General features: G+C 41.3%; 1 long non-coding RNA gene across 1 annotated transcript; it reads left to right on the top strand.

Annotated features, from left to right (window-relative positions):
* Window positions 1-236: 236 nt before the first annotated feature.
* Window positions 237-12,170, top strand: LOC140609153 (uncharacterized). Its single transcript, XR_012011098.1, has 3 exons — window positions 237-530; window positions 4,090-4,203; window positions 6,184-12,170. It is a non-coding gene; the product is annotated as an uncharacterized lncRNA (long non-coding RNA).
* The last annotated feature ends 1,570 nt before the right edge of the window (window positions 12,171-13,740 follow it).

Below are 13,740 nucleotides of genomic sequence, written 5' to 3'. Positions count from 1 at the left end.
AACTTTCACCAGCATGACCTGTTGGCATACCTGTTCTGGAAGCATGAAATACGTACATGCATATCTCTCATGGACAGCTTTTACTCTTTGGAGGAGAAATTAGGAGAGAAAATCTTTTCTGGATATTATGGATTGAATTGTATCCTCCCCACTCGCTCCAAATTTCTGTGTTGATATCTTAACAGCCCCGACTCCAGCACCTCTGAATGGGACCTTACATGCAAATACCATTGTTGGCAGTTAAGATCAGGTCACACTGCCCCATGAGGATGGGCTCCTAATCCAACATGACTGATGATCTTATAAAAAAAACACCGTGTGAAGAGACAGAGACACACAGAGAGAAGAATACTGCCTACACAGAAGGTGTGGATCAGATTCTGCCTTGGAGCCCTCAGGAGGAACCTGCAGGTCTCAGACTTCTAGACTCCAGAACTGAGTGCATTGTCCATTGTTTAAGCCATCAAGTTCGTAGTACTTTGTAACAGCTGCCCAGCAAACTAATACAGACTTGAGTATTGGTCAATGAGGTACTGTTACCTTAGATACCTAAAAATGTGGAGATGGCTTCAGAACTGGGTAATGGGTAGAGACTGGAAGGGTTTGCAGTGCTTGGTAGAGAAAGCCTTGGTTGCCTTGAGGAAACCATCAGTAGAAATAGGAACATTAAAAGCATTTCTGGTGGAGGCTCAGATAGATGTGGGAAACATGTTTTTGGAAACTGATGGAAAGGTGATCCACTTTATAAAGTGGCAGAGAATTCAGCTGACTTGTGTTCTTCTATTGGGTGGAAGGTAGAACTCCATGGAAAGAACTTGGATATTTAATTGAGGAACTTTCTAAGCAGAGTGTTGAATCCATGGCCTGTTTTCTCCTTGCTGCTTCTTGTAAAATGCAAGGGGAAAAAAGTAAACTGAAAAAGGAATCTTTAAGCATAAAGGAAAGAGAACTTGAAGATTTGGAAAATTGTTGGCCTGTCTATATTGCAACAAATGAGAAAGTGCTCTAGAGGGAACACCAAGAGATTAGACATAGGACCTTGTGGACCTCATCATCCATCTCTGCAGACACTCTGCAAGTGTGGACTGAAGAGGGGCAGAGACTGCAAGAAATGAAGGGAGGGTGGGGATCCCTGGGTAGCTCAGAGGTTTGGCGCCTCCTTTGGCCCAGGGCGCGACCCTGGAGTCACGGGATCAAGACCCGCATTGGGGTCCCGGCATGGAGCCTGCTTCTCCCTCTGCCTGTGTCTCTGCCTCTCTCTCTCTCTCTCTCTCTCTCTCTCAGTGTGTCTATCATAAATAAATAAATAAATCTTTTTAAAAAAAAGGAAGGGAGGCTTTTGGATTTCTGGGATGTTCTAGGCAAGAAACTGGACAATACAGCTATTTCACAGTGAACATGTGTTATTCTTCTTTAAGAAAAGGGAACTACCCCTGAAACTAATAATATACTAGATGCTAACCAAATTGAATTTAAATTAAAAAGTTTTAAAAGAAAAGAAATAAAGGAATAAAAAGGAGAGGGGAAGAATGTCCTTGCAGAGACCAGCTCCCCTGTAGTTCCAGAGGGCAGGGCCACATCCTGGTTCCAGGAGGCTATTGCCAACCCAGTGCACCTGGAGGACAGCATCCATCCAAAGAAAATTATTCTCAAGTCTCACAATCTAATGCACTTTGCTGTGCTAGGTTTCCAACTTGCTTGGGATCCATGACACTTTTTTCCATTTCTTCTTCTTTTTTTTTTAAGTTTTTATTTTAATTCCAGACAGTTTCAGGTGTGTAATATAGTGATTCAACACTTCCATACATCACGCAGTGCTCATCAAAACCAGGACACTCCTAATTTCCATCACCTATATCACTCATCCCTCCCACCCCTCTGTCTCTGGTAACTGATCCAGCAATTGCACTTCTCACTCTTTACCCAAAGAATATAAGAACACCAATTCAAAGGGATACACACATTCTTATGTTTATAGCAGCATTATTTACAATAGCTAAGATATGGAACCAGCCCAAGTCCCCATTGATTGATGAATGGGTAAGGAAGATGTAATATTTATATATATATAAATATATAATATTCAGCCATAAAAAGAATGAAATCTTGCCTCATTTTTCCTTTTCAATTTTTCCATTTAAAAAATTATTTAAAATTTGTTTTGTATTAACAAATTGTTACAATTTTTAATTGTTGAAATTCCAAATATATTCAAAAGTAGAGAGAATAATATAATGAAGCTCCATGTATCCATCACCTAGCTTTTGAAATGATCAACACATGGCCTATCTTACAGGTTTGTTTTGTTTTGTTTTTTAAAGCGTGGGAGGAAGGGAGTGGGAGAAGCAGAGGAAGAGAGAGAATATTGACCAGGCTCCATACCCAGCGCCCAGCATGGAGTATAGAGCCTGAATAGGGCTGGATGCAGGGCTCAATCTCACAACCCCAAGGTCAGGACCTGAGCCAAAATCAAGAGTTGGATGCTTAACTGAGCCACCTAGGTACCCCCAATCTTACAGTTTTTTAAACACAATACTTTGTTCAAAAGAGACAGCCCTCATTGTATTGTGTGTGAACGAGTGTGTATGGCTGTGTCTGTTTGGCCGGAGAGGGGTATGGTGCCTAAAGCACTGAATTTCAAGATGCTACTTCCTTTCAAAGAGAATAATGAGCATTTGTATATGGATAATAGGGGAGCAAAGTAAAATTTCTCTCCAGTTGAGGGAGCTTGCTATAGAATGCTAGGTGAGACAGAGAACATGGCCAGAATTCCCCAAATACAAATTGAAACACAGGCACAGATATTGGTAAATACTCGTAAATGTAATCCCCCAAATTCTCCCTTTTGGAATGGGATTGTCTGTCCTATGCCTGCTTCATCTTCAAATTTTTTTAAAGATTTTATTTATTCATGAGAGAGAAAGAGAGGCAGAGACACAGGCAGAGGGAGAAGCGGTCTCCATGCCGGGAGCCCGGCGAGAGACTCGATCCCAGGACTCCGGGATCACGCCCTGGGCCGAAGGCAGGTACTAAACCACTGAGCCACCCGGGGATCCCCATTATCTTCAAATTTTGCAAGCAGACAACTTGTTTGGTTTTATAGATTCCCAGACAGAGAAGAATGTTTCCTAGGACAGCTCATACCCTGGATATCATCCATACCTGATTTAGAAGAAACTTTGACTTAAAGTTGATGCTGAAATGGATTAAGACTTGAGAACATGGGGATGGAGTGGCTGTATTTTGCATGTGAGAAGGACAGGAGTTTTGGGAACCAAGGGACAAACTGTTACAAATTGATATCTTAACCCTCCAGCACTTCCAAATGTGACTTTATTTGCAAATAGGGTCATTGCCGATGCAGTGAATTAAGGTCAGATCATAGTGGAGAAGAGTGGGTCTCTAGTCTCATGTAACTAGAATCCTTATAAAAGAACACCATGTAAAGAGACAGATATACACACCAGGAGAATGCCATCTGAACATGAAGGCAAAAACTAAAATGAAGTGTCTACAAACCAAGAAACACCAAAGATTTCCAGAAAATCCCAAGAAGCTAGGAGACAAGCATGGAACAGATTCTCCTGCACTTCCCTGTGATGGAAAACAAAACAAAACAAAAAACCAAAAAACAAAACCTTGCTGAAAGCTTGGATCTTGGACTTCTAGAGGTGGAAGACCATACATTTCTATTGCTTAAACTCCCATTTCTGGTACTTTGTGACGGCAGCCCTAGCAAAGAAATACATTTATTTTTTATTTTTTTACTTTTCTTTTTAAAGAAATACATTTAAATAGCCATACACTGTTTTATTCCTATGAAGTTAAGAACCCCATTATCATATTTATGGGTTCTTTCCTCCTCTGTCTCAGGGCCCACTAGAATAATATGAGCCACAACCACCATAACAAGTTGCCTACGTGGATCACTCAGAGAGGGTGTGGACTGGTGGTCACTGTTGCAAAGACTCCATTTAATGTTTGGTCCTATGAAGTGTCCTTTTGGGTTGGTCAAAAAGTACGGGGTAAGGAGAATTGGGTTGGTACATCCCCATGCTTTAGATGATAAGTGTGCTTGTTTCTCTTTAGGAGGCCTGTGGCCAGGAACAACCTGTAACATTGAACAGTGGACATTATTAACTCTCCAAGCAACATGCTCCGTGCCAGGTGACCCTGGTGACCCTGGTGATGAAACTGAACCTGGTCAGTAGACTTGAACTCTCTCTTTTTTTTTAAATTTATTTATGATAGTCACACAGAGAGAGCCAGAGGGAGAAAGCAGGCTCCATGCACCGGGAGCCCGATGTGGGATCACACCCTGGGCCAAAGGCAGGCGCCAAACCGCTGCACCACCCAGGGATCCCTGGACTCTCCTTTTAAGGCAGACCTGAACAACAGCCCCTCCGAGGGGGCCGGCTAGCATGCAGTACTCCAAGTGTGCCAGAAGGTGTCGCTTCCACAACCAGCATTTGCAGGAGTTTAGAACAGAATCCAGGTCTTTAAATCCACAACAAAGCGTTTTTCCAAGATGGTAGCTGCCCGGGAGACCTTAGCTTCATCTGGTCCCAGGAACTCGGCTAGACAGCTGTCAAATTATTCTAAAAACCTGTGAACTCAACCCAAGATCTAGAAAAGAATTGCTACAATTCTAAAATAGAAAACAACCACTTCCTGCAAGATAGAAGGTGCAGAGCAGTGAATCCAAGGTGATCTATGGGAAGATACAACACAAGGAGAGGGAGCCCCCCCCCCAGCCAGTTACTAGAAAGTGACAGAGCAGCAGAGCAAAATCCGAACTGTCAGAGCAGCTCCCCTGAGGATGGCCCTGCCTGAAAGGCGCTCAAGTGGCGAAGCAGGTCAGAATCCTGGTGGGACAGCGTGGTCTCAGGATCTCTGGGGTCACAGGAAGACTGGGGGTTCTTGAGTGCTGCAGAGTTCCCAGGCACCCACCCAGGGAAGCCGGCTGCCATCAGCGAGCCCATAGCTGGGCTTTCAGCTTGGGCTTGCCATAAAGCATGAACCACGGCACCTTCTGGCAACTGCTCTCCAAAGCAGGGGCCCAGCAAGTGGCAGAACCACAGCGATACCTCCCGACCTGCCCCCAGGAGGAGGGGCACAGGTGCACGCCACGGGGTCCCCACGATTTACTGAATGGAACCAGGGTCACGTGCCTAAGACATAACCCCTCAGTCACAGCCTAGGCGAGCACAGAGGGTAGACGGAACCCAGGGAGACAGGACGGACTGACTGCTTTTCCCTGAGGGAGCACTGAGCAGTGGGGCCCTGAGCTTTAGGCTCCAGGGCTGGAGACTGGGAGGCCCCCGGGCTCACTCTCATCCTCTAAAGCAGTGCAGGAAGCTTTCAGGGAACAAAAGCCACAGAGAGCAATTCTGTGTGGCCCCTGGCAAGGGCGGTGCAGTTCTGCCCTGGGCAAAGATAACCTGAGAATCAGGGCAATAGGCCCCTCTCCCTGAAGACAGCAAGAACTCTGAACTAAGACCAAGTCTGGGGATCATTGACAACTGCAAAACTCCAGTGCTAGGGAAAACAGTACACAGAGTTCTCAGATTTTTCCCTGTAATTCTTTACCTTTTACATTTTAATTTTTGGTCTCTCTTTCCTTTTAAACTAAATTCTTATGTTTATCAACTCCTTTTTTTTTAGGGGGGGTCTTTTGTAACTTTCATTTTTACGGTTACATTCTATCATTTCATATTTCATTTTATTTTTGGAGACATACGGTTTTCTTTCTTTATAATTTTGGGATGTAGTTCCTTCTAACAAACAGACCAAAATACACCCAAAATCTAGTGTATGGTGCTGTTCTCTTCATCTATCTAAATGCTGTCTTTTTTTTTTCTAATTTTCATTTTTACAGTTACGTTCTATCCTTTCATTGTTTTTAATTTTATTTTCATACATCGATAAGTCTTTCTTTTTTTTACAATGTTGGGATCTAGTTTTCTAACAGAACAAAATACACACAGGATCCAGTGTGTTCCTCTTTCTGCTCACCGGTCTGATTACATTCTCTTTTTTAAAAATCTTAATTATTATTATTATTTTTTGCTTTTTTTCTTTTTTTTGGTTTCGAGTCTCTTCTGATTTGTTTACTGTATATTTCTCCAAGGTCATTGTTGCCATTTTAATACTTTGCTCTCTCGTTGATCTATTCTTCTCTAGACAGAATGACAAGATGGAAAACCCATCTCAAAAAAGAGAACAAGAGGCAGTACTGACTGCCAGGGACCTAATCAGTGTGGATATAAATGTCAGAACTAGAGTTCAGAATAACAATTATGAAGATACTAAGTTGGGCTTGAAAACAGCAGAGAGGACGTGAGATAATCCCTTTTTGGAGAAATAAAAGAACTACAATCTCATCAAGTCAAAAATCAAAAAGACTATTAATGAGATGCAATCAAATGGAGGCTCTAACTGTTAGGATAAATGAAGAAGAACAGAGAATCAGTGATATAAAGGACAAAATGATGGAGAATAAAGAACCTGAGAAAAAGAGAGAGAAACAACTACTGGATCACAAGGGGAGAATCTGAGAGATAACCTTGACCATAAAGCAAAAGCACATTAGAATAATTGGGGTCTCAGAAGAAGAGGAAAGAGATGAGGGGCAGAAGGTATATTGGAGCAAATTAAATCAGAGAACTTCCCTAATATGGGGAAGGAAGCAGGTGTTCAAGTCCAGGAGGCACAGAGAAACCCCCGCAAATCATTAAAACTAGGTCAGCACCTTGACGTTTAATAGTGAAGCTTGCAAATCTCAGAACCAAAAAGAAAATCCTGAAAGCAGCTCAGGACAAGTCTATAATCTACGTAGAAACATTAGACTGGCCGCAGACCTATCCCCAGACACCTGGCAGGCCAGAAAGGACTGTCATGATATATTCAGGGTGCTAAATGAGAAAAATACGCAGCCAAGAATACTTTGTCTAGCAGGGTTGTCATTCAAAATAGAAGGAGAGAGAAAGGGCTTCCAGGACCAACAGAATCTAAGAGAGTTTGTGATCATGATACTAGCCCTGCAAGACACATTAAAGGGGATCCCTTAAGTGATCCCAAGAGAGCCCAAACCAACACAGATCAGAAAGGAACAGAGACAATCCACAGAAACAGTGACTTTACAGGCAATCCAATTCTCTAAATTTCTCCTTTTGATTGTTACTCTGAATGTAAGTGGGCTCAATGCCCCAGTCAAAAGACACAGCGTATCAGATTAGATTAACAAGCAAGACCCATCAATATGCTGTCTGTAAGAGACTCATTTTAGACCCAAAAACACCTCTGGGTGGAAAATGAGGGCATGGCAAACCATTTGTTATGCTAATTGGCATCAAAAGAACACTGGGGTGGCAGTCCTTATATCAGACAGATTAGATTTTAAACCAAAGACAGTAATAAGAGATCATACTTAAAGGTCTATCCAGCAAGAAGATCTAACAATTGTAAATATGTATGCCCCTAACATGGGAGCAGCCAATTAAATAAACCAACTAAAAACAAAACTCAACACATCGACAATAATACAGCAATAGTAGGAGACCTTAACACCCCACTCACTGCAATAGTAGACTTAACACCCCACTCTTCATCTAAGCAGAAGATCAACAAGGAAATAAGGGCTTTGAATGATGCACTGGACCAGATGGACCTCACAGATATATTCAGAGCATTCCATCCAAAAGCAACAGAATACACGTTTTTCACAAGTGCACATGGAACATTCTCGAGAACAGATCACATACTGGGTCACAAATCAGGTCTCAACTGGTACCAAAAGACTAGGCTCATTCCCTGCATGTTTTCAGACCACAATGCTTTGAAACTGGAACTCAATCACAATAGGAAATTTGGAAAGAACTCAAATACATGGAGGCTAAAGAGCATCCTACCAATGAATGAATGGGTCAACCAGGAAATTAAAGAAAAATTTTAAAAATTCATGGAAACAAATGAAAATGAAAACAGAACTCTTCCAAACTCTTGGGATGCAGCGAAGGCAGTCCTCAGAGGGGAGTCTATAGCAATACAAGCCTTTCTCAAGAAACAAGAAAGATCACAATACACAACCTAACCTTACACCTAAAGGAGCTGGAGAAAGAACGGCAATTAAACCCAGCAGGAGAAAAGAATTACTAACAATTAGAGCAGAAATCAATGAAACAGAAACAAAAGAACAGTAGAACAGATCAATGAATAGGAGCTGGTTCTTTCAAAGAATTAGTAAGATTGACAAACCCCTGACCAGACTTATCAAAAAGAAAAAAGACCCAAATAAATAAAATCATGAATCAAAGAAGAGAGATCACAACCAATACCAAATAAATACAATTATAAGAATGTATTATGAGCATTATGTTGTATGTATGCCAACAAAGTAGACAATACGGAAGAAATGGATGCATTCCTGCAAATTATAAACTACCAAAACTGAAACAGGAAGAAATATACAGTTGACCTTTGAGCAATGTAGGGATTTGGGGCACTGACCCCCTGCACAGTTGAAAATCCACATATATAACTTTTGACTCCACCAAAACGTAATTATTAATAATAGCCTATAGTCGACTGGAAGCCTTACTGATAATATAAAGCCATAACATGTATTTTGTATATGTTTTAATATACTGCATTCTTCATAATAAAGTAAGCTAGAGAAAAGAAAATGTTACTAATCAGTCAAGAGAAAGTACATTTATAGTGCTGTAATATATTTACTATACTATACTATATTTATTGGCAAAAGCTGCATATATGTGGACTTATTCATGCATTTCAAGCCCCATGATATTCAAGGGCCAACTGTGTGTATATATACACACAAATGCCACCCGCTTGTCTTGCCTGCCCAATACTTCTCCCAATCTGAACCCTCCCAACCTGGGGATCACTTTGGGCTTCATCCCTCCTCCTACCCGCATGCCTCACCCAGGAACAAACACCACTGCCAGGCCAGCTGCTATTTCCATTTACCTGTCTAGATTATTGCATAGAAATCATCCAGAGATCTTGTAAGGGCACCGGGTGGCTTGGTTTGGTAAACATCTGCCTTTGGCTTAGGTCATGATTCCAGGGTCCTGAGATTGAGTCCTGCATTGGGCTCCCTGCTCAGTGGAGAGTCTGTTTCTTCCTCTTCTGCCTCTTACCTGGCTTGTGTGAGTGTACTCTCTCTGTCTTGCTCTCTTAAATAAGCAAATAAAATCTTAAAAAGAAAAGAAAAGAAATCATTAGCATATCTTGTGAAAATGCAGATTCTAATTCAGTAATTCTGGGATTGGGCCTGAGAACCTAAAAAGCTCCCAGGTACTAGAGCTACTGGTTTCTGGACTAAACTGGGTAGCAAGGGTCTAGATCAGCATTTCTAATAAGGATTCCCTGACACTTTTTAAACATACATAAACTGAAGAGGTTATTTCTAAATCCTTCCTCAAAACATATTGTTATGAATTTGCGGAAGTGTTATGTTAGTATCAGTAATTATCTTTGAACACTGTCCTTTTCGTGGCTCTCTTATGATTAAAACTTTTAAACTTCTTATATAAGAGGGTGAATCTAGTTTCATTCTTTTTACACTCTTAATACAATGTTCAAAGTTTATTTCCTGATTTGGCTTAGAGTTAGGTACCCTCCTCCTGAAGTTCTTGGCAGAACAGAACATGCTTCATCTTGTACTTTAATTGCCAAGGAGTTGCAATAGCTGCAGAACTTGCTAAAGAGTAAATGGCAATTGCTTTGCTCACTGAATTAAAAATCCAAATAATCAGACCCTATTCATTCATCCTGGGTCCCATTAGAGACACAGATCCTATTCTGCAGGTGGGGCACTTTGGAAACTGGTGGACAGTTTTAGAAAAGAAGCCCCTAACATGAGTTATGGCACACAAGATTAATTAGGAAAGAATGGAGGAGGGGCGGTGAGGCGGGTAGGGACTGTTTCTACTCAGGCATCCTCATGAGAAGTAGGGACAATAAATGCAGAGAGGGGCTCATTTCCATCCTTGACCTTCCTGTGTTTTCTATTGAAATTGGAATAGTTGTGAGGAGCAACAGCCACCATCTCCAAGTTTAGTTTCCTGGCACTTGGGGAGGGAGAGAGCTGTGTATCACAAATTTTGGGCAAACCAATTAGTCGGGAATTTTGGCTCTGACCAAGGGCCTCCAGCAAGGTACTTGCCTCCTTGAGGAAAACAGTATTTTCTGCCTAAGGCTGTTGATTACACAAGGTGATGCATGTAGGAGGTTCACAAAGATTGCACAGGATAGCTGCTCTTTATGTTATTGTTAAAACTATCAAGGATTAATGAATGGGAGCAAGTTTTCATGTTAGTGTTCATACTATCAAGCCCTATGGGATATGTCTCAGCAGCCAGCTAGCCCAGTTAAGGGGTCTGGAATTTAACTCGTTCTTCCTACCTTATCAGGAAATTTGGGTAGAGGTGGTGCGCCAGGTGTTGAAACTTGGTAGAGCTTGGGCTATTTATAAGATATGATTTATAGGATATCATATAGCACAGTGATATGTCTGGAAGACAACTGTTATGCCAGGCAGGTCTCAGCAAGTTCACCAAACAAAATGAAGAAACACAAAGTCAAATACAGAGCTGGTTCTCCCACGCAGAGACCTGTGCTAGAGGGAGAAGCAGCTAGCCCCCACCTCAGGTCTGCAGTTTCTGCCATCTATCATTTCCCTCTCACTTTCTTGCCATTGCCCTTGGTTATTGAAACTGAAGGGGTAATTCAAATCTACCCCTTGAATCAAATCCAGGTTCAAATCATGTCTCTTGCCATCTTTTTCAGGCAGCTGACTTTGGGGAAACTGTGTCTCTGAGCTTCATTCTATTTCATCACCTGTGAAACTGTCATCATTTACCTATACTTCAACTTGGTTGGTAACTAAAATTGACAGAGTAGCAAATAGAAATACAGGATACTCAGTTCAATCTGAATTTCAGATAAACAGTAAGTTATTTTTACTATAAATTATACCCAGTTAAATTTGATGTTTTATAATATAATATGTCCCAAATATTGCATGATACACTTATATGAAAAAAAATTTGTTGTTCACCTAAAATTCAGATTTAACTAGGAATACTGTATCTTACCTGGCAACTCTATTTGTGACATTGAAATGTGTGAGATTATTTACCACGAAGAAGGTAATAAACTGGCCATTTATGTATTCCCAAAGAACTCTGTACATAGTTATATCAGGTCCTCAAGGACAGTGAGAGAGAAAGAGAGAAGTAAAGGGGGGGGGGGATGATAGAAACATAATTTAGAGGAAGTAGTATGAGATCTGGCTTTGAAGTGCAAGAAGTTCATCAGGCTTAGAATCCAGCAGAGTGTAAGGCACAGGGGTGGTTAATGAGTGAAAGCAGTTAAGAACCACTGTGAAGCTTGAATATTATCTTGGAATCACTGGAAGAACCACTCATCATCTTTTCCAGGACAGTGATTTGATCAGATTTGGGTTTTAAACAGATAGCTCTGGGAATGGTGGAGGCGGTTGGACAGAGATGGTGGTGAGGGGGGAAGGCAGTGGATGGGGCATATAACAAGGGAAGAGTCTGCACCAAGTTCATGGCAGTGAATGGTGAGGAATGGATAGATTCAAGAGACATTGCAGATGTTGAATGACAGGAATTTGTGAGAGGAGTCGCAATTCACAGTCGCAATTTGACCGTGAAGATGGAGAGAGGAGTCGCAAGTCCACCAAAATAGTGCTTAAGTGAAAATTTTAAAGGGAGAGGGATTACACAGGAGAAAGTGGCATCATAGAAGTCAAGGTGGCAAGATTGGAGGGAAAATGGTGAACAGTGTTGTCACTGGCATCTGATCCTCTAAACTCAGGAAATTCCAGTAGAACCTTCTAAGCTAATCTTAGCTTTTAGGAACAGAACTCCTAGAACCTTCTACCTAAAAATCAATCGTACTTTAAGAAACTAACTGACATGAACTGCTGGAAGAGAAAAAGAAAGTTTTGAGGAAGACACCTGCACAAATGAATCAGAAAGTGTCTCAGCCTCACTACAATATTAAAATTCCCCTCTGAATATTCATCCCAAGCTCTAATAAAATGAGTCTTCTTTCCCTTGCTTGAGGAGTCACAACTTTGGAAATGGTTCCCCATGATCTCCTTATTCATACAAATAAAGATGACCTTGTGTGTGACAACTCTACATGGTGTAGTCTCTGTCTATAAAGCACCAAGAAGGGGACCCACTGTGGCCAGCCAGCAGTGTCTCCTTCAAAGATGAAGGAAGATGAGGGTAGAGAAGGGAAAGAGGTCATTGAGTTTCACTAACCTGGGTACATATGATAGAGGTTCTGGAGAGGCACTTGCATGGATAATTGTAGAAACACCATGGAGTACATGGGAGGTGAGCAGGAGAGAAATGGAAGGTAGTCTGTGCTTTCCCAAGATTTACAGGTGAAAAGAGAAATCAATTCAGGGGAACGCATGATCCACAGAGGATGTTTGGTTTGTGTTTTAGTATGTGCAGGAAATGAGTGATTTTTATAAATGAGGCAAAAAAAAAATCCAGAGATTAAAGATAAGGGAGACTGAGCACATAAGCTATTTGAATAAGTTCTCTGAGCAGAAGGGAGATAGTAACAAAGGTGAAAACTGCTAAAGGACACTTCCTTCCTCTATAGTAAAGAGTTGAGGGAATTCAAGGCTTGATGATCTCCATTTTTCCTGGGAATTATAGATAAACTGAGGGGAAGGGGAGAAGTCAGCAGGCTGTAAGCCTTGTCATGCCAACAAAAAAGATTTAGTGGAAGAGAGAGCAAAAGTGGTATCAGCATCAGCAAGAGGCTGTAGCAGGAAAGGGAATTTATGACAAAGATATGTTTTACTTACCAGAAAATATACATCACATACAATTTACCTTCTTAACTTGAAAATTTTAAAGGGATATTTCAGGGTGGTAAATACTGGATTGTGACCTACTGTGTGGGTTCCTGAAATTGAAGTGAACATACTTAAAGGTGAGGTAAAGAATTGTGAAGCTCAATGAGGGAGAGAATTTTTGAAGGAAGGTTGTAAGCAGTGAATTGAATGAGGCACAAGACAGAGCCAAGACTAGTCTAGAGATGGGGATGTGGGAATGAGCAGACTCCACCTGATACTAAGCAGAGAAATCTTTATTAAGGGACAAACTTTAGGTCTTCAGTTACATTGAAGAGATGGCAGCATTTTAGGAAAGAGCTAAATTTCTAGGGAGATCTCTTAGAAATTAGATCTTTGTGGTTTGAGAACATAAAAGGAAGATAAAAAGAATCAGTGGGAGGAGGCAAGGAAATGGGTAGAACTCAAGTGGGTAGACATGAGCCTATGTAAGAAATTAACCAGATAGTAGGTGTTCTGAGCTGGAACTATGGTGGAGAGATGGGGATGGCAGCTAGAGAGCTTGACTTTAATGGGCCTAACTAGGCTCAAGGTCCATCTGGTATCTAATTACTCTTGTCTCTGCAAACTCTCTATCTTACCTCTAGGCAGACCTGTAAGCTCACTGGGAGCCAAGGACATAATATGTGTAGATTGTGCTGTAGATTATTAGTTCTTTGGTGGCTTTGGGATTTTATTGAGACTTTGGTAGTTCTCATTTAGTATATTTAAACTTACCTCAACCAACTTCTTGATTTTCATGAGAAGAGGCGGGATTAAGACAGTCACGGACACTAAGAAAATAATTTTTTTCCTCAGGTGTTTTT

This window comes from Canis lupus, chromosome 18 (assembly GCF_048164855.1).
Source record: "Canis lupus baileyi chromosome 18, mCanLup2.hap1, whole genome shotgun sequence".
NCBI lineage: Eukaryota > Metazoa > Chordata > Mammalia > Carnivora > Canidae > Canis > Canis lupus.
The sequence above is the reverse complement of the archived record's forward strand: the minus strand, read 5'-3'. Positions and strand labels throughout refer to the sequence as shown.